Source organism: Calliopsis andreniformis, chromosome 8 (assembly GCF_051401765.1).
Source record: "Calliopsis andreniformis isolate RMS-2024a chromosome 8, iyCalAndr_principal, whole genome shotgun sequence".
Classification (NCBI taxonomy): domain Eukaryota; kingdom Metazoa; phylum Arthropoda; class Insecta; order Hymenoptera; family Andrenidae; genus Calliopsis; species Calliopsis andreniformis.
This window is the reverse complement of record NC_135069.1, coordinates 6532406-6553339: the sequence shown is the minus strand read 5'-3', so window position 1 is coordinate 6553339 and position 20934 is coordinate 6532406. Positions and strand designations below refer to the sequence as shown.

At 42.0% G+C, this 20934-nt stretch overlaps 1 protein-coding gene and 1 non-coding gene across 2 annotated transcripts in view; both read right to left on the bottom strand.

Moving 5' to 3' along the window:
- Alpha-man-ia (alpha-Mannosidase class I a) overlaps nucleotides 1-20934 on the bottom strand; it is a 463063-nt gene that overhangs the window by 352071 nt on the left and 90058 nt on the right. The window lies entirely within an intron of this gene.
- On the bottom strand, nucleotides 181-396 carry LOC143182704 (small nucleolar RNA U3). Its single transcript, XR_013002514.1, has one exon. It is a non-coding gene; the product is annotated as a small nucleolar RNA U3 (small nucleolar RNA).

Sequence of the window (20934 nt, the reverse complement as noted above, 5' to 3'; positions counted from 1 at the left end):
TCTTCTGCTCAACAAATTGTTAATTTAAAGACTAATTGTTCGATTAGTTCAATTAATAATTAATTAATTAATATTATATTAATATAATTACAATACTTGTAATCATTTTAATAATGATGTGGTAGAATGTATATTAAAAAAATTCGCTGCAATATTTGTGTTTGTATTAAAATAAAAAAGACCACTCAGAAAGCTCCACTTCCCATGCCTCCCGCACTGAGTGCAGGAGGTGAACGATCATCGATGACTGGCAACTTGAACGAAAGTCAAGTTACCGAGTCTTCCTCACGCTCAGGGAAAGGAACTAAGCCTCCTCATCGTGGCTGCATCAACTCTGCGTTTGGGCACAGAGAAGGAAAGATGTACTACAGAAATGATCCTGTGAAGTACGATCTTAATTTTACCAGCCACGGCGAGGCAATATCTAGAAGACACTCAGTCATTTCTTCTGCGAGAAGACTGTCAGTAGCTTAGCCACCTAGGAGTACAAACTTGAAGTAGCTCTGAATGATGATCCTATCCCCATGTGTTATCTATTTAAAGAACCTCGAAGGCCGTAGAACTGGTCGTGCAAGTGGTAAAGCATTGGTTCGGAGCCAACAGACACATAGTCGTTTGGGTCTTTGCAATTGAAAATAGCACTGAAAATAATTTCCTCTGAAATGCTATCTTCATTGACTAGGTCTGAATAACTGTCTACTATTTGTACCTGAAGAAGAGTTTTGTTATATAATCTTGTCTCGCGCAGAGAATGGTGTATTAACAAATATTTTATAGCTCCACAAGGAATAGCTCTTGTGAACAATTTTAAATTGAACCTATTGCTTATATTAATGATACATTCATGATAGTGGCATTTGATACTCTGATACTTGTATCAGGTATACAGAACCACCCATGAAATCCTACTCATAACGACTTCAATTACCAATTAACATCAGGACTTTGATTAGCCTCCACTGATTAGAGCAACACATTAACCCAGAAACCTAACACTCCTCTCAGCCAACTTCCTAAACATGGTCTAACTGAGGTGATAGTATCGTGAACGCGATAGCGCAATGCTAATGATGCTCAAGCATCTCATCATGGTCTCTCTTTATCACCATTCACAGGAAGCACAGTAATGCCTCACATCGCTGCGTTTTCGCGTTTCGCCATCGAAACGCTGTCCAACGCGTGGGCGTTCGTTGAGTAATCCACAGCCAGAGTCGTGATCCAGTGGGTGGACATCACGCATGTGTCGGTTGTTTCGCGTGTGCGATGGTCCACAGCAACAAGCCAAGGCGGCGGTAAACAATGTGAGCATACATTACTTACACGTACCCACATTCGCCATTGTGTCAGGAGCTGCATCCTTGTCCCCTTCGCTACTCACTATCATCTTTTTGTCCCCTGTCCCAGGATCCCCCTACTTCTTCTTTTGGAACTCGTGTACCTTTTTCCACCTCGTTTCGCAGCTTTCTACTTTTTTGTCGGATTAAGTGTCGCCCTGGGACTCCACCGCTTTGATTGCAACCTTCTAAATTTATTTGTACAAGAGTTTTTAAACTACCGAGTCTCAGGTAGATTCGAGTCAGATTGGACTTGATAGAAGGCAATTTCGACAGTTTAGTAGACCTTTCACGCGAATCTATAAATGTTGAAATTTAAACGGAGCACATTTCCTTGAAGTGGAAATCTCCTTTTTTGCTTATCTGTTCAATTTTTGTCTGTTTTGCAGCGCCAGACATCGTCAGTACTGAATACTGCCTTCTCCAGTTTATTTATTTTACATTTACCTTCCTCGTTTGCTTCCTGGCGCTCCCTTAACGAACGATGTTAAAGGCAACGTTTGTCGAATCCTTCCTCGCGTTTGCTTTCCCACCCTCCTCGCCGTTTCTGATTTCTGTACTTTTCTCTCCTGCTGTCGTTTTCACGCAATCTTGCCTCTCTTTCTCCTTTGTCTTTGCTGTTGCTTTCCTTTGTGCCTCTGCACAGTCGCTTTCGTTATTCTCGTCAACAACTTTCGAACTCAACGCTGCGGAGAAACAGCAGAACAGCCAGCACCGAGTCAGTCGCCAAAACGAAGTTTGTTCAATTAAGGAGAAGAAGGAAACTAAATATCCCATTATTCCTTTATAACCATCTAGACACTGAACGATCATTTTATTAAAAAATTTGAGTACTCTGAATTTTTATTTTATACATGAAACATTCGTAGATGATTGAAAGAACGTAGATGTTCAATAAAAATCTGATTAACCTAGGTCCATTGTATTCATTGTTTCATTTATGTAGCTCTTTGCTGTGATAAGGATTATGAGGAATTCGAAGAGTGAGGATGCAAGCTAAACCTTTCTGGGTTAGCAAGTGTAAATTGCACAAGAATTTAACAGCCGCTGGGCCTAACGATTTTCGTTCATTGCGATTAATTAGAAAAATACAGCGAAAGATTATCCTTTTGGCCTTCTTTCATTATGGGGCCACGGGCAGCGACTTCAAGAGTAGATTGTATCGTGAATGATTTACTAACTTTTTGTGCAAAGATAATGGGTGCCCGGGATGAGGAAGGATACGCCGATAGCCAATTTCTTGGATACTCGATACATAATACAGGCACCAACATTGGATACACAGAGTAATCTCGTTTTTATCGGGTCTCACGAAATCCTCCAATTAGCGCGCATAACATTATCGTAATTACAGTACCTATCGAGGCATCCGCGGCATCATCGATAGGGTTAATATGATCTTGAAATATCCTGGCGTCTTTTACCCTTCGACGAGATTGTATTCTGTGCCTAACCTAAACTTGCTTGCCTGCGCAATTAAAAAATTGCACCACGAGAATGGAAGGCAAGGGTAAGTGTTAATACTGCTTTTGAGGACCACAAAAAATATTTTACTGAGATTAAACAATGGAACTCCTACTTTACACGGTTTCCTTATGGGCCTACTATGATTATCAATAGAAAATTAAAAGTTTATAACCAGAATATAAAGATTACAATTTAATTATAATTACAATCCTGAAGTTAGAAATTTGTAGAGTACTTTAACTCAAATAAACTGTAAAAATCTCTACCAGCAATTCAACCTTGTACACTTGGGAAATATTCTGTACACACGCACTTGTGGATAAAGATAAGAACGTTATCTATTCGTGTCTTAAGAGCAAGACGTCAATGCAAGATAAGAAAATCGTATTTCCTGATCTGGAATCTGTTATGGATTCTAAGTGTGTACTGTGGAACGATACCAAAGCTCGCAGAACTGGGGAATTGTAAATTTGAACTGCATTAGTAAACTTGGTAAGAATACAACGCGTGCTGCTTATAACAAGGTTTGCAGGAGCATTTCTTAGAGAAACAGGAAGCTACAATCCGTATCATCCTAGAGCTTACGACACCGGCTTACGATGTAATAAGACTACAACAACAAGACGTCACTCTACAGAGGATAGATCATAGCTGACAACACAGCTTCACAGATATTTTTGTAAGGATGATGCCTCGAGTTTGGACTTAATCCTTAACTTCTACCTGTAGGCACGCAGTGCTTGCAAAAGTTTTCATCACTGCCTACATTTTTTGATAAGAAATAAAAATACTGCATCATAAACGTCAAGTAAATTCTAAATCAAAAAAGGGATGACCTAAACCTTATCTAACTCCTACGCAAAGTTACACTACTAATTTGAAAAACAATATATTGTTGCAAAATTGTGGAATGATATAAATAACTCACAGGGTGGTCCTGACTGCAACCTGTGAGCATTTTGAACGAAGAAAGTTGTTGCAATGTAACATCACGCAAAGTTCTACGCGGTGTAATTAACTCAACAAAGTTGCATTTGCTGGATCACGGGTGGTAAGTTTCTAAGAGGTGGTTTACAACCCTCGCTGTCCACATGCTTCGCCTCCGTGTGTCAGAGGGTGGAAACAGGCCGCACATAAATTTTCTGGAGTTGGAGTCGCAGATGCGAGTCGTCGTCGTGGCTTGGCCCACGACCAAAGCTGATCGCATTACAAAGTAGCTTGGCTGCAGGTACGGAGTGGTCCTCCTCAAGGATTACACTATTTTTTGAAAAACTGCTGTCATTGAGCAGTATTGGATGTTCGCTGCGGAATTTTAAACGATTTTTATGCGGGCAAACCATTTTTGTGTGCAGTGAAAGGATTTGACAAGTTTTCTCCTGAGATTTTAGAGCTTCTTCAAAATAAAATGTGATTATTGTAACTAAATTTGAAATTCATTTTTTAAGGTCCTGCTCAAGTTTCTCGACAATGATCACACAGAATAAGTCACTACTGTTCAAAGCGTTTCGTCATTTTTTAAACACCTGCTCTGCTAGTTTCTGTTAACTACACGAATCGATAAAACAGTAGTGTGTTATATATTATCGCCGACGCTACCTAAAATATGATGTCGGCCATTCTTCCCCTCGCTGCTTTTCACTTAGTAAAACGTGCACTATCGACATGAATAATCACGAGGGCATAAGTATTCTCGAAAGTTCAATTTCCTGTCACGCTTGCCGATGATTTATCGCTTGACGCCTGTACACGCGTGGATATTATTTACCGCCCTCTCGATATTCCTCTGCACACATCCTCCTATCCTCCCTGCTTGCGGGGGTGCGAAATCTCGTGTTCGTGGAAATATACAAAACCGTGAGAAATAACCACTGAACGCATTTGTTATTCATGAGCCCCTTCGGCTGGATTCTCTGTGATACATTGCAATTCATATTCGAAATTAACCAAATGCTGACTTAGACAGACTCATCTTAATTGTATTTGAACTATGTACAATATTATTTCCAAGTTCATTAATTGAAACGTAATTATCATTTTAATAATAGTAGTCTACTGAAAATAAAATTAGCAGAGTCCTTCAGCTTTGAGTCAATAGCAATTTCCTCTCGAAGAAAGCAGCTTTTCGCGGTGCCAGGAAATTGAGGTAAGAAGAGACATCATCGAACGTCCCAGCTCAATCGAAACCCAGATCCCTACTCTAATTATCCCTCTCGGACGTTCGAACCACCATCTCAAAAAATTCAAAGTATCGATCACCGATGCCCATCACGACAGTATCCAAGAAATCTTCACCTAATCGCTGCTTCCTTCAGCGCACCTAAAGTAGCAGAACGCAGAAGGGACGAAGGGTATCCCAATGAAAATCCAGCGTTCGTTCAGAGAATCCAGATCAATCCTCCGACGCGGCGCTGAAGAGGACCCAGCAAACGAGGCATCAGAGCGTGGCTCAGGGGCGCGGCAATAAATATCCACGGATCGGCGGCGCAGCAATGTTTCAGCAGGTCGGTGGCAACGCGGAGAGGCCGTCGAAGAGGCAATCTTGCTCGTTCGAGGCCCGATGCCATCTTACTCGCGTACGGAGTCGCGGTTACGCGCGCCTATCTTGGCAGCAGAGAGGAAAGGGAGAAAGTGACCGGTGAAGGAGAAGAGGGCCGAAAGGAGGCGAGCGTCCGTTCCTCGGTTTTATCTAGTATCAAGAAGCGCCATCGACCGCCGCCAGGTAGGCCTTGCGCGATCCCATCGACGGACGGCGCATTAAAAGCAAAAATAAAATTATTGGAAACCGGCGGAATTCGGCGTCGACCGGCTGCTCGTTCGGTGGTTCCAGCCGGTAGATATAAACGGGCACGTTCATCAAGCCAGCCGGCCAGAAGGCTGCCTCTGCTTCTCTCGCTTCTTTTCTTACCCGCGGATGGCCAGCTTCTGATAGCATTATGTTCTCCCTGAACACTTTTCTCTCCTCTCTTTGTCCTTGATCGTTGCCTTGTAGCGAGCAGCAAACGTAGAGGGTATCTCCTTGTAAAAAGAGCTAACTTGGGACTCTAGAGACGATTAGATAGTTGGAAGAATCGGGAAGCTTGATCCAAGCTTAACTTTCATACTCTGAATTAATTGCGCGAAAATAGGGGCTCTATTATTCAGGTCAATCTACCCTGAGATTGACATCTCTGAGAAATAGTTCTAAGAAACTTTGAGGTAGTGATTCGAGAAATCACTATACTCTTCCCCAATCCTAGCAAAGATCTCTGTCCCAGGACTATCAACGCCGAACGTTCGAATGAATCGATCAGCTCTATCTCCAAATTCCTCCGTCGAGACGGTGGCTCGTTTCCACGCATGGAATACCGATTCACCTCGTGCCCGTATCCTGACGCCTGTTAGGGAACGTCGCCCGTTCCCTTATCAGGATTCCGTTGCTCTGATCGGCAGCATCGCCATTCCGCGTGCGCCCGAAAGATTTCGCAGAAGCGCGAGTTTCAAGGAAGGTGCGCGACCGGTCGATTAGCTCGGCAGCCTTTCAGCAATGCGGTTTTATCTGCGTAATGATATCTCGGCAGAGGGGCGGGGGGATGGGGAACGTTGACCGCTGGAGGGGCATCTTTCGGCTTCTCGACGCGGATTACAGCTACGTCGGTAGGTGAGACCCCGGGCTGTTCCTACAACGGTGCTCCCCGCATTCCCGGCGTGAGTAAATAATTCCCAGCGCCACGGAGGAAACGTGGCTCCATTATGGTAAACCAGCGCTAAGGGGGCATGCACAACTCTCGGGAGCTGCCTCGACCCGAGCTTTCCTTGGACTCGATCGTCCCCTGGGGGGCTGAAACTTGCTCGTCACTGCGGAGATTGGATTCCCTTTCTTCCGTATTTGCTTCCTTTCCGCGGCAGTTTCATTGTACGCTGTTTAGGTGTTTTAACTTCCTTGTTCTTCCTGGGTCGCATTCGCCTCAAGCGGTTCCTAGTTAGAGTACAAATTCTTTTGACGTTTTTTACTTGTTTTCTTATTCTTGAGGTCTAACTGATGGCGGTGTTGGCTGTACTGAAATAGAGGTCTCGGGAAATGGGTGGGAGTTATAATTCTATAGCTGTTGAATTTATCTGTATGGAAATTTTTATCTAAATGGGATTAATGTAGCATCAGGTAGCTTAAGAATAATATTTCTAGCATTTGGTAAAAGTGATTGAAGTTTTTGCTCGAAGGTGCTTTCATCTGAAATTCGTATTGCGTCGAAAGGATCAGCCTTTGCTCCCAGGCATACTTTCTTTTCTTTTTTTTTAAAGAAATCTTCCTATTTCAAGTAACTCCTTGTATCAAATATGGATTCGTAGACTTCAAACATTTCCTTGAAGGGTCTACAAGGAGCTCGTGAAGGGAGACCCTTCCTTCTCAAAGAATGAAAAGCAGATGGTACAGCGAGAGCACAAGGTACTTTCTTTACAAAACATAAAAAGTGCTATGGAAGCACAAAGCCAATTTCTTTCACGCTGCACAGAGCCAGACGTTCAAAGGGCTAATTGAAGTTCAACTTGAACGGGTTGAAGTGGACGTAATAATACCACAAGGAGGGAAGGTTGCAAGAAAATCGTGAAACTGACCTACTCCATTGACGTTTTTACATGGTACAAATTCTCAGTACAAAACAAAAAAAATCAATGAATTACACCTCGAGGCTTATCATGCTAATGCTAAAATATTCCTTAATCCATTATACAATAATCAAATTGGTTGACTATAGTTGGCTACCTCTAGCTTATAGTATCACGCAGTTGTGCATTAGATGTCTAGAGAACGAGCTTAAGGAACAAGTTTTAACTGGGTCTATTTTTATTCTCAGGACGACGATAATCCTGTAACTTTTTCATGGAACATTTTTAAGGTGTGTGTAACCCCTTAAGGCATCCTCGTTCGGCACGGTTATCTCATCTCTTGGTATACGATAGCGCGTCTTGCCGCGAGGGAAGAGGGAAGAAAAGGTAGAACGACGAGTCCTTTTAAGAAGGATCTTAACTCTGGCGAACTGAAAGGGTCATCGTCAGATAGTGGTTGTTGGTCTTTGTCACCTGAAGACTTCGTGATCGTGCTGGAATAGCAGGGGAGAACCGCGATAATATTATTTCGTAGCGGGATTCATCGTTGTCAACAAAGTGGAATCCCTGGTCGTCCTGCAATGCTCGTCGCGTTATCGCGCCGACGACGTGTACGCGCTGGATCCTCGTAATTAGTCCTGTAATCAGCATATTTCTCAACGTCGCTGATAAGTCTCACGACGCAGCCGTAGGCATTTTAATGCTCCCGTATTTCCTGGCCTGTGCCTGAATACTTTTAAATATTTCGAGATGCTAACACTGACTGTGAAAAACCTTTCATTCTGTTTTGTATAAGGATCTTGAAATTGAAAGAAAGGAACCTAAAAAAGCATGTCTTAATAAAAATTACACGTGGGCTAAAATTTGGAAATATTACACTCTTGAGATATTATACCTCTGCAATGTAAGTTACTCTCAAATTTTTAAATAATCCAATTTTTTAAGTTTTCAATGTCTGTTTCCTATTTCTTGGACCAAATTGCCTAATTTCAACTTTATAGCTATAACCATACACTTCTGTATCTCTCGTTACTAACACAGGAAAAATAAACTATTTGGTGTTCGCGTACCGTCATGAATTCGAAATGATCTCCAACCTGAACATCAACGTCGAAGATACACAACCTCACGAATTCCTCAACCTCGCTAAACACCTGTGTTTCTGATAACGCTATCCCCATTATCATATCGGGCACTGTCACTACGTATGTACAAGCTGATAACCGCTGACACTGTAACAGTTTCTTACACAATGAATGAATGGAGAAAGCGATTATAAACTTCTGAGTATACACACAATCTTGTTCTCCAAAATTCTAGCACACATTTTCTCGTGACACTATCAATTAAATAAACCTCAATCCTCGAATACTCAAATATACTTTACACAATCACGTTACAGTCACGAAATTTGTCAATCATTTTACAAATTTCGTTTCAAACATTAGCCACAGGATGTTGGAGCAAGTCGATCACTGATATATTGAACAAAATGGCAGAAAGAAATATCATTTGGCGCTTCGATCCCCTGACAGGTTTAATTTCGTTTAACGGGATCTAAAATCCAATTTATCATTGTTGAAATTGAAACCGGCGGAATTACGGAAACAGCTCCCTGGTTTCCATTCCTCGGGACGCTTCAAAAGGCCACAGTTCTGTTCTTTTTGCTACCGTTCGAGGAACAGATTAATATTTCAGCTCGCAGGGTATCGGGCATGCCAACGAGTTATGTCTCATTTCCAATAAATCGACTCCGTTATATCGAACAGCCCGCGGCGATGTTGGCTGCTGATAACGGGGGATCGAGAGGAACGGAGATATACAGCGGAAAATACGATCAAGCTAAGTCCAAGTTGAAAAACTTGGGTCTACGGGCGAGGAAAGTTCTTTAACAGAAATATCAACGTTACAGTACGAACTTCAAAGGGACTTCCACCCTCTGTCTCGCCGTGCCAGCTTGGAGACTTTGTTAATGGAGGAAACTTTCCTGTATTATTTACCTAGGAGTCGTTCAATTTAGAAATACAAATTTGCAGAGGCCGCGCGACTCTAAGGGAGCCCACTCACAAACTGCGCCCAAGTTTTTCGCCAATTTTAGTCGCCCCTCATCCACTTCGAAAACGGAAATAATTGCAGGTACTTTTGAGAGTCTTAGAATGACTGAGACCAAGGACTGAATTAAATGAGGGAAAATAAGTTAACAAGTTGAAGTAATTACTATAAAATCATTGAGGCAACTTTGAATTTAATGAAATCTTCCCTGTGGTAGTCTGATAAAAAGTGAAAGCATCGAAAATCATGAAAGCTATCAGGATATTCCCCAGCCACTGTGCATTCCAGCATGATCTTAAAGGAGTGCCTCGGCGCCCTCCAATTGTCTGAAATCAGGAGTAGCGGGAGCGCACGTATCGTTGCCGGAAGCTCCGATCCCGTGTCGATGTTTAAGAGCTCGTGCAGCAGGGATCGTCGCGGGATTGTGGTCGATGGAGGCCTGGCTAGGGAGGGATTCGGATCGCCTGGATAGCGGAGGCGCGAGCGAGCCTCGCCGTTTCCCGAGCAGCCCGATGTTTAGACTGCTTAAGTCACTCGGGATACGACATATTTATTCATGCGCCGTGTAGGTACCGGTATGTAAATGCGAGTTACGGAGGAACGACGCCGTTCTCTGACCACCTGAGCCGGTCACGCGTCAGCCCATTAGCGTTCTTGCGGGACGAAATCACAAAGCAGCAACACCGTGGCCGCACCTGGCCTGCCGCTGAATCGTTCCTCGTAAACTCTGCCTGCACCCGCTTCCTTTTGCAGCCTTTCTCATCGCGAGGCCGTATTTTTCAGTCTACATGCGATAAAGTGGCGATGCGCAACATTATTCGTGTAATGGACTCGCGGGACTGAGGCTGGTTTCGGTGACTAAGCTGGCTGCTTTTAGGGTACACTTTTGGCGCCCACTTTAGGATCCGCAGGTTGGGATATCTGGATGCTGCTCTGAGTGGGTTGTTCTTGGAAAATGATTAGAGTCGTTAAGATATGTCTACACTGAGGCATTTTGGCGGCACTTGAGTAAAAATTAAGAAAAATGTAGGATACTTTTTGAGAATAGGTTCTAGATATAAAGATAATGAAAGATTTTAATGGATATATGTCTGAAAGTGTATAGCTTTTAGTTACACGCTATAAGCAACGAGTGGCGATAAAGTGTTCTTCCTTGTTGCCTCAATGTGGAACTTTAAAGGTAGCTTTAGGTTGCAAAATAAATCTATGTATGGAAGGATGAGAAGATAGGAGTTTCCGAGAATTTGGAAAGTCTTTTCCAAGTACTGAGATAGTATCTGGAATCGGATTCAATGATCAGAATTCCCTGAGGAAAACCCAAGCCCGTGTCTGTGCATTGTTTGTAACTTCGACTCGCTATGTTTCCTACGTGCAACTACTCAAGCTTCCTTTACAAGGTAGACGTGAAGCTTGAAGTGAAACAACAACTTGCTCCGTGAAATCGGCTTGAATGAGGCAGTTGGCAGGCGTCGTGTGATGTCTGATGTATGGAAGTATTAATTCATGGAGTCTCGTTAAAACACGAAAATGTTGGCTCATTAGCGGACGGATAATGTGCTGGGATAATTTATGAAGACTCATACCTTCGAACAGCTAAGGGCCTTTTGAATTATGAATTGGTAATGCGACTGATGAATTAAAAAATCTGTCCGAATGCAGGCTTAAATGGTGAAATATATATCACGATGCGGATATTGTGCGTTCTGTATGGTCGCGGAGCACGAGGAAGATTAATCCTTTTCGACGTACGTGCAGATTGATTTTTCGAAGAGAGAAAGGGATCGTTCATCATCGCGCGTGCACATCGACTGCTACTTAACGAGAGTGATAAACGATGTAATTAATGTTGGCGCTGGATGAATTATACTCATCTCGCTGGCACTATGAAAGAATGGTTACTATGGTATTTTAATGAGTATCTTATCTCCCTGCGAAAAAATTGGAGACCAGAAATCGATGCGCAGAATACATTAGAAAGCTGCAGCATGTCGAAGAATGAGCCAATTTCAAGTCAATGATGAAATACCTTTGAACTAGCTCAAGGGAGCGAGGAGGGGATTAGGTATTTCATATCAGTTTCAAAGTTACTATACTATGGAGCCGTGATTCAAGCATTAGTTGGTCAGTAAGTCTCCTATGTTCCCCTGCCAAGTTCATTAGACTTCATGATAGATTCCATTGATTGGATTTCTCATGTAATTCATTACTACAACGTCGAACTTCGTAATCACCTGAAGGGTAGGTTTCGCGTAGAAGCCAAGAGGAGAATCAGAGTTTCTAACATGTTACCCATTCGTACAAGAAAAATGAAATAATACTTCTATCGTAAATACACTGCCAGTTAAATTCCCTAATAGGATTTACACCTAGATTTAAACTTTTCCATTCCCAATAGTGGCTGCACGAGTCGAGCTAAGCTCCTTACCTGTGAATATTCAAACAATCGCTTCCTGAACTGGAACTCACGAGTTTTCGCTGTTCAGAATTATTTTCGAAGCAACGACTGAGAGGAGTCTGCCTCCACTCCCTAACCACATAGAATTACATAACCTCCGACAGGAAGTAGTAACACTGTAATAGTATAACGTAGTACTCTACCCACGTAGAACTGCATAACCTCTGACAGGAAGAAGTAACACACCGTAATATTATGACATAGTACAAGCTGCCCGATAATCTCGATCTCATCTTTATAGAATATACTTCAACGTCAGGAGCCTAGCCCGATACGATCAAGAACTTCGATTCCATACCCTTCCTTACGATAATTCACAGCGAAAACCCTCAAGAATTCCTCACTATCGGCAGCACTGCCGTGCAAACAGCGGCCGTATCTCCGAACACTGGCCAGCGTCGAGTCCCTTAATCCGCATTAACGATAACGAAACGGGGCCGTAAGTCACAGGAAAAGTAGACAGTTTACAGGTAATTGAAAGCTATTAGGGGTACGTTTATAAGCGTATTATCGGCCGTTGCATAGCGTTATGGTCTACGAACGTAACACGGTGAGAAACCGGTTCTCCGAATATATTACAGCAGCGCCGCGTACTCTATTGATTGTAAATCTCATCGGACACCAGCAGCGTATCCAGTCTATCGGACGAGTTCATCCCGTCCTGGCAACGGTAAACGTCCAAGGAGCAGCCTGGCCCTGTTAAAATTCGTACAAGGTTGCGGTTCGCGGGCAATTAGCTCGCAGACCGCGGGGCGCGCGTTAATCGCCTCGCCTGGTGTCACAGGGTCGCCTGACGGACGATTAAGGGTGAAATATTCGCGAAGTTTGCGAACCTGCGGCAGGACAGCCGCAGCTGCAGCAACCTGGAAGGACAATCGGTTCCTCACCGCTAATTGCTGTTTGACTGGCTGATCCTTGAGCAGCGATCGTTACAGATACCAAGATCCGCTGAGATTGTTGCGCCCTAGTTCATCAAGTGGCGCTAATTAGAATCGTACCTGAACAGAGGTATCGAAATCAACTCATTACTGGAGTCTCTGAGTGGCTTAGCGTCAGACGATCTTAGGCGGAGATGAATAAACTTGGGAGGGATTACGCTAAAGCGATATCGCCTAATTAGGGGGCATACGTTCTAGGAAATGATCGTCGATGGCCTATGATTGAATATCTTGTTAGAAGATTGTATGTACTGATTTCGAATTTTTGATCAAATACTAATTACTGTTAGGATATTTTAGACCTATTTTCTTAATATAGTTAGCTGTAGAAAAGATAAGAATTTTCGAACCTGAAGTATGTAGCTTCAAAATCTTCTGCTTTGAATATACTGAACCTAAACAACTATAAAGTAGAAGAGTTTGATCTCCTTCTCCTTAAAAAAAATACATTATTTCTTTGAAACTGTAGTCTCTAGCTCTGTCAGTGACAGAACAATCGCTTCAATAGCCTAACAAGGGATCCTTGGAACACCTGCACAGTGCGATAAAGATTAAAACAATGCCAAGTCGTCTCCAGGGATTCCAGCAGAAACAAGTGGACACAATGAAACATCCAGCCACTCAGTCACATAGAATAAGGAGTAAAACGGTCGAGTTACGCGCGGTAATAGGATTTTGGAGCAAGTCGTCACCGAAACTGTCTGATTTCGGGGACAGGTGGTCGTATTTTCCAAGGGAGCCATCAGCTTTGCACGGATAAACGGATTTCCTGCGTCAACGAGTTCATCGCGATGCACGTTGATCAGGCTAACTCAATGCTATTCGTAACTGCTTAGTGGATATAAACCGGTTAAGTGAAACGTGGATAAAGCGCCGCTGCACAGGGCCAGTAGTAAAGCAGTCGTGGAACATAATACAGTCATTGGCCGATTAGCGTTTAAAGACAGTGACAGTGTGTTGCATTTTAATAAAACGTTGGTCGTTGAAAATAGTAATATTCAATGCCAATACTGTTTCAGAAAAGAAAAAGACAATTCTATTTTGGAAGATTTAAATTTGTTCAGAATTAAATAATAAAGAAAAACTGCCTGCAAACTGGACTAAAAAGAAAGATACCATGTCATAATTCATAGTATAATGCGTGCTAGTATTTCAATATCTAATTCGCCAATTGTCCTCTCAGAAGGCTATCAGTAGCCGCATCCACTCGAGCCATCGAATCAATCCACTCTCCTCAAATAAACCTAATCCTACTTTCTACTCTGAAAAGAGGGGGGCCAAGGAGTCCTCAGTGTCCGCCGAGAGGATCGAAATGAGTGATCGACGAGTGGAAAAGCTACATCGATAGCCAAACTCTTAGTGTCGAGACCAAAAGTCATTTCCCTCGGCGGCGGATCGGTCGACCGTAACACTTGGCAGCTCGTTCAGCGAAAGTGCACTCGAGATTCGCGCGAAATCATTTCAGTCAGTCACCGGGAGGTGCGGAGCCAATGCAAACACTACTCGGGACCACGAGGAAGACAAACAGCGAGCGAGGAGAGGCTCGTTGAAGTTGCCAACTCACTTGCTTATACGGGAACCTCTTCATCCTTTTGCCATCGCGCTGCGCCGCTGCTTGATCTCGCTCCTCTTCCTGCTGCTAGTCCGTCAATCCCCTTCTTGATCCATGAGACTCCAGTCAGCTGCGAGACCCGACCGCGATCGATGTTTATCCATCGAACGGGTTCGTCGCGAGGGACCAATGGGAGACTATTTTCAGACGATGTCATGCAATTCTGAGACACTGTTCGTTGCTCATTCGTTTGCTTATCGGCGCATAGAAGATTGGGTCTCTTCTCTGCTGGGTATCAGCCAGTCGTTCGGCTACAGACTATTTATCCTGTTATCGAATTTTTCCAAGGCTCGTGAGATACTAAAGCTGCGATAGTGAATCGCCAGACTTGGTAGCAATAATGTATCGTTTTCCAGGATTTCGTTTATACCTTTTGGTTTATGGACACCTGTCCTGCTGCCTGGTCTGTATCTTGTTGAGTTTATTTATGGGTGGGTCTGAAATATTTTCCTGTGTTTGAAAGTGTGGAGTTCGAATGGCTATGCTCATTGATATACTATTCCCTGATGCTTTTTGTGAATGCTGAAGGTGTAGATTGATGCCTGAAGTCCTGTTATACCCATTGTTTGCGAGTGTCCAAGGAAATGTATTCCTCTATGAATATATGGATATTACATTGGTATCTCGCTCAGCTGCTGGATTCTCTGCTGCTCCTCGCGAGCTGTGTCTTTCCATTAACATGTCTACTGTAACATTCTATTCAAGTCACGTACAGTCAACTCTATTTTAAATGGAACTGGTCTTTAATTAGTTTCATGTACTTCCTCATTCTACTAATTCATCTTTCTTTATAACTTCCATTATGAAAATTCCAGTATAAGTACATATCTTCTGCTTCAATATAAATTTCATCAAATAACGAGATCTCATCCTATTTCCCAGCGTTCTTTAATCCACTGAAACGCAGGCGATTAGACTGTTTCTTGCTGGCCGCTCACAGAACGAGCCGATCGATCCTTCTGCACTCTAGTTCACTTTCTGGTTTTTGCGAAGATTCTAAATAATCCTCGTTGAAGGAATGCGCGGGAAAGAGTTACGATATTTTGGTTTCGCAGACTCATCGTTTCCTGCCTTCTCCTTGCGATCGATACATGCATTTTAAACACACTTTTTACTCTGTGAAAAGCTGGTTTCCAGATGAGATCGGGATCCTATAGCTCTTACGTGCTGTTCGCCCTGCTCATCGACGACCAAGAGATTGGAATTTTTTGTAAGTATTTGCGCGTCGAGATGCCAGATCGTTCAGCTGTGGTCTATTTCGTTCTTGTTTTTACTGCGACTGAGACATATTTATGCTGCAAGCATCGCGAGCCGAAGCTGAAAACTTTTATTTGCGCTCGGTCGGTTCATCATTTTTCGTCTGAATTGCGGTCAATGGGAAAGTTTTTCGTGTAAGTTTACTTGTCAATGTACACCAGATTGGACTTTTTTCCAATTTTTATTCGCGTCGAGTCGACGGACGATCCAGCTCGGTGTCGCTGCTTGTTTTCCTGCCGCGATTCCGTGGAATCGCGACGAGATTATTCCACTGGACAGACTTTACTTTGTTCGTCGAGTTTTATTTGGTACAATTTTGTCCCCTGGATTACGACTTGTTGAAAATTCGACAGGCTTCCCCAGTGTTTATTACCTCGTGCTAATTTCATTCTGCGTGGCTTTAATTTTTGTAGAATGTAACATAATTGTATATTCAACGCTCAGAAAGTGCTTCGTTCAAAAGTACGACAAACTGTTTGGTTGGAAGAGTAAAGTGTGAGATTGCTCCACTTCAGGTTCAGAATACAACTATTTGCTTTCACACGTGGAACGCGAAGAGTCGCTTTGAATTGCAAATTGCAACTACTGTTATTACATTCAGAGATGGATACATGCTCAGGTGGAATGGAACCTGAAGACCAGAATTTGTTAGATATTTCGGAGTGTCTATCATTACGTGGCCCAGTTCTGAAGCTTCAGATTTCCATTACCATTTTCATGACCCATTACCTTGACCCCAGTACAAGTAGCTCAGAAAATTAATAAATATCGTGAACAGGGCTTAACCAAATATTATACAAATTCCTCTAACACTATTCACTTAAAAAATCCCGAATCCCTAAACGTTTACATAAATCCTCAAAGTCCACAAAGTAATAAATCTCCTTTTACGCCTTCTCTGTGATATTACTCGCATAGTTGCGTTGCAACAGTCGCATCCTCCCTTCGAAACGAAATGCTCCATGCTATCAAGCGAATTTCTGCGATTCCTCGCGTATCCCATCAAATGTCTTCACCTCCTGGAGGCACATCGCTGGCGCTGAAGCAGATGGAACAATGGCAGCCGAGTTCCCTCGAAATGGTTCCCTGGAACTCGCGTGGAATGCTCAGGCATTAAGTCGAGTCTCTTCACTGGAGAGCAGGATCTCAAGAAAGCCCGATGTGTTCGCAACAGGAAAGAAGGACTAGGGGCTCGTGTTTATAGAAGTGAATGGAAGTCGGGGCCGAGCACGGCGTGTACGAGGACTGAGCAAACAACGGGGAATCCTTGAGTTCGAAGATGGCTTCACTCGTCATCATTAACGCCGCATAATACGTTCGCGAAACAACCATGTCGCTTTCTTTTTCGTCGATTTGCTTATACGTTCCTGTGTTTCTTTTCCCTTTTCATCGGGAGAAACCGGCTGCAAGAACAACGTGTATCTTTGCTCTTGACACGATTCTGAAGGCTTCGCCTTCCCTCGCGCCCTTTTCTGATGTCTACCAATCCTTTTGTTTCACACGATGGGCTTCAAATATTCTTTGGGAATTTGATGTTACTCTGGATTTTTGTGGAACAGAGACTGGCTGAATCTTTCCTATAAATTATTCATCATACAATTATTTATGAATCTAGTGAATCTAGGAAAACGAAGATAGTGTTCAGGCGAGTTTAATATTTTTCAATGGATTTTATATGGAGGTATGCACATAGCTCATTACCCTTTGACCTGATGACTGCTCCTCAGGGTTTGATATGGGCTCTAAGATAGTCACTATGCTTCCAAAATAGTCTAGCTTCAGTCGAGCTACTCAGAGAGAATTTCCCTTGCCCTTGCCCTTGCCTTGCCAACTACCTTTGTAACCAACACTGTGGTACCCAAGCATTGCACATACATGCAAAGTTCATCTGTCTTACGGTCATATCGAGAGAAGAAGACCATAGCCCACCAGAACTGAGGCTGAACTGGCAATACTGATGCACTTTAAGTGCGCATCCTCTGGAGGCCCTACTAAGGCTTTATCGGTAGTATGAGTAGTGGAAAGGGTCAGTATAATTCTCTTTGTTGACCCTAGAAGGAACGTTTGCGATGGAGTGACCAAGACAACAACTGACAATTTCAGTGACCGTGTCTAGCTCTTTCTGACAATTGAGTTTCGACTCGCGGAGTAGCTAGTCAGACAGTATTGTTGCAGAGTTTGGGAACCCTTCATTTACAACCTCTAACACATCCTCGGTTACAGTAATTAGCTTTTGCCTACAATTCCCTGGACATCTACATGAGAACTAACAAGCATGACCTGACAAATAAGCAGACTTCAAAAATTTCCCAAGTCCTTTGACTAATTTACTACATTGTACTACATACTTCAAGTCCTAATTTTTTACTCTTAAAAAATGTTTAAAATGTCTAAGCTATTTTTAAGTGAAACTATTGTTCTTTTATATCATGCAATATTCTCAATTTTTCTGTTCCCTGCAGTCGAAGATTCTCTGTGCAGAGTTGACAGGAAACATCCTCGAGTTAAATATTATGTTTGCCGAAAGATGTTCATAGCGAGGACGTATGAAGGGGTACGTGCCGATTCTGTAGTGGCAATATCGAATCGGCTTTCGAGGCGTCTCACGGTAAATCGAAATAGCGCAGCAGAGGGAAACACAAGGAGAATTTTTCTCGTCCATGTGACCCATCTTTCGCTGCTCCTCGTTCTTTTTCTTCTTTCGTAGCAGAGAGCCGAGTCTGTGCACACTTTTCTTCGGCAAATAGAAATCAGGCGACACGAAAGGACCGAGCACAAACGCATCCTAATGAGCACTTTTTTTGTCAGGACGTTGAGGAAGTTTCTATCACTTTTTCTCGCTTTACTTTGCCGTCACCATTTCCTGTGACTTCTGCCTCAGGTGTATAGAGCAGGCAAAATGAATCTGAGGAGGCAACTTGTCAGTGCCTTGTTTCTTGATTCAGAAGCGTGTCTTTCTTCATGCATTGGCGACGATTGCAATTTCAAATAATCGCGATGCTGCACTTCGTTTACTTGGCGCTTCGATTCGATGAAATTTCAATGAACTGTGATTGTGTTCTATTGGAGAAGCATGATAAATTTTAAAAGTATATTAAAGAAGTTTGTAATGATTTCTAAAAACATTCAGATATGATTATATACGAATGTTAATGTGGTTGTTAAAATTTATAATTCTACTGATAATTGACTTAGTTTCCTTTTTCCTATTCTATGGATTCATAAAAATAGCCTTTAGGAAATAAAGTAAGGAAATAACGTTATACTGGAAAATACAAGTGAAGCTTTTATCTCTGATCAATAGTATCAACACGGTATTGCACGTTTTAATTAACTTACTATCAAAGGATCGTTCACCGTATGAAGCTATCAACGTCAGCCGCAAGATAGACTCACCTGTAAAAAGAAACCACAACTTGATTAAATAATCTGATAAACAAAGAGAAATGAAAAGCTAACGTAAAAAATTGCTTTGAGAGCGATTTTAAATAATTAAAGGTGTCTGAAAGATGGATTAAGTATAGATTAATTATTTCTGAGTGATTATGAACTTTCATTATCTCGAGAAGCTATTAATTAGTTTCGGTATAAATAAAATATGTCTTCATGCAATTAGTGAAGTATTCTTGATCATTTGAACTATTGACCACGTGATAATCAATTTTATTAATTCTAAATCTGGAGAGCTGAAATTTGAATTATTTAATTCTTCTCCAATTTCATACAAAAATAGAAAAGGATAATAAGAATTTAGTTTCTCAACATTTTTTAATTTGAATGTCATGTATTTTAGTAACCTACTGAAACAGACAGTTTTCACGACTGATTTGAAATGTGGTTTCTCTGGAAATGGTGGTTCGTCATCCTGCTTGTGAAGGGAAGATTTCGATTGTACTTTTCGAGGTCCTGTTTGTGACCACATCATCGTAATTTAAACGCGGTTTTGCCCCAGCCTTCGTGGCGACTCCCTTTTCCGGTTCACAATTGGAACCGCAAATTCGATGCTAGAGTTTGACACCTGTCAGGCACGATGGCAGTTTCGTGGAGTCAATTGTATAACGACGAACATTGAATCTTAAGAAAACGTGGACTGTAAAACGACAGAGAAGATCAATCATTCGTTGGACATAAATTGCTGATAGATTCTGTGGTAAATCCTTTGCTCAACGCTAATATGGTGTCAAAACTTGCCAAACAAGGCCTCCAGAATTATTACCTACCAAATTTCAGTACACACAGTTTCTCACAAAAATATGCATAAATCTAGTGTCCAATATTTTATTAAAAATTCTTGAGGTAAAAGTTCACTAAATTTCCCATTTAGACTTACTCCGATTTTCTGAGTATTTTTCGAAGAGCTTTACTAAGAATCATAAGGACTGAATAGCAAGGACAATTTTTCAGGATGCTTATTTTTGGTCCTTCGAGTTATAAAAGATAAGTGATACCCTTTCATAGAAATATCAGACGACACTTCCGATCAGCGTAATAAATTCATTTTAGTAGGATGTAATATTTCACAGAGCGTCAAGCCAGAAAAAGGTACAGCTTCCGACCGAATTTCGTAGACAGAAATCCGGAAGGGAAGTTACGAAGCCTCGCTCTGAATTTTTCGTCTCCCTTTCTGTTGAATTTTCCTCGGTAAGATTCGTTTGAGCGCCGGACGCGTTAAAAAAGTTTCTCAGTTTTTCAGGATTACGAACGACTGTCGTAGCTACCATCGTCGTCGTCCTGTAACCACCGTGTTGGTTGCTTTTCTGCAGGTGCAGCCTGAAGAAGACAACCTGACCAGATTCTCAAAGCTTCTGGAGCTTTATTGGTACCACGTATACCATGACTTATTGAAAAACCACAATGTATAAAATAAAGAGTATTATGGATTAATATCCTCAGAATTATTAGACGTAGAAATCTATCTCCTACTATGTTCTATTTAGAAACCTTTTTGAATTTAAATCTCAACTTTTACGATATCAGGATTATAGGAAAATATAATGCACCTATGAATATTTTTCATATCAAATATCTACTAAGAATTGGAGACTTTGTAGGCGTTTCTGAAAATGATTTTTCTTCCTTCAAATTGATCACTTTACTTCGCCTAAGATGTGAAGTATTTTGTCATTTGTAGAACTCCTAATTAAATTTCTTTTTAAACCAGAGTTTAAGATTATTTTTTAGAATATTCCTAAGAAGCTTATACCTTCTAATAGCAAGTAAAAATGTATTTCTACA